This window comes from Camelina sativa, unplaced genomic scaffold (genome assembly GCF_000633955.1).
Source record: "Camelina sativa cultivar DH55 unplaced genomic scaffold, Cs unpScaffold03034, whole genome shotgun sequence".
In the NCBI taxonomy this organism is placed as follows: Eukaryota; Viridiplantae; Streptophyta; class Magnoliopsida; order Brassicales; family Brassicaceae; genus Camelina; species Camelina sativa.
The window spans coordinates 1-917 of NW_010924143.1; the positions used below are offsets into that span (position 1 = coordinate 1).

The 917-nt window shown below is 37.1% G+C and overlaps 1 long non-coding RNA gene across 1 annotated transcript; it reads right to left on the bottom strand.

Moving 5' to 3' along the window:
- Window positions 1-11: 11 nt before the first annotated feature.
- On the bottom strand, window positions 12-911 carry LOC104774472. The gene is made up of 4 exons (XR_765354.2): window positions 844-911; window positions 671-719; window positions 346-591; window positions 12-137 (listed from the first exon to the last, which is right to left on the bottom strand). It is a non-coding gene; the product is annotated as an uncharacterized LOC104774472 (long non-coding RNA).
- Between the last annotated feature and the right edge of the window lie 6 nt (window positions 912-917).

Here is a 917-nt window from a genome sequence, read left to right on the forward strand (position 1 = left end):
TACATCCTGCAATGTTAATTCATGAAACTAGAGGTCACAAAAACACAGAGCAGAGAGATGAACTACAAACCTGGCACAGCCAGCCGCACGATGAGACAACTCTTTTCACAGCGCCTCGACTTGCTCTTCGCTCTTTCCTACATGGACGAAAGTACACCTTTAGTAAAATATCGCTTTTGAAGAAACAAAGGACAACTTTCACAGGAAAATCAGAAACGGCAAAGTATGTTCTTAACAAGCTAACATTTTCGGTTAAAGAATAACACACACACACAGACCAAATTGTAACAAATATGTGCGTTTTAGTACTACATGCTACTAGTTGGGGAAGGTAGTAGGTCGTACCTTTCAACCTGCAGCTTCATGGAGATAATGTGTAGTCTTTCTCGAACCAGAGTGTCTCCCACAATGACAAGAACCAACCTTAACCAAAGTATGAATGGTTAAAACAAAGTATATTTGCACTTAAACATAAGTGATGGATGATTGAAACAAAACTTGGAGGTGTTCTTCTTCTTGGACGTTGGCTCATGGTGCCATTCATGGAATTACTTGTACATGGTCTCTACCTTGAATGATGATCTCCTTGATCTGATTCACAAAACAACAACTTAAAAAAAAAAAAAAAAAATTCATCGAGCAAATTAGTAGAGCCAGTTTCTGTTGTTACCTTAAGCAATCACGTTGGCGACGATTCTGTTTCACATAATCACCGGCACCTGTTTCACATAATCAAAAAAAAAAAGAAACAAACCTATATGTCAAAGTATATTCATACACACACAAACTCAGTAAAAATCATAGATTTTATTAGAACACAAAAAAAAAAAATAAGATACATACCTCTCTCTCTCTGACTTGTTTGCTCTCTCGTCGCCATTATAATGCTTCAACGATTCTGAGAATAAGAAGACATG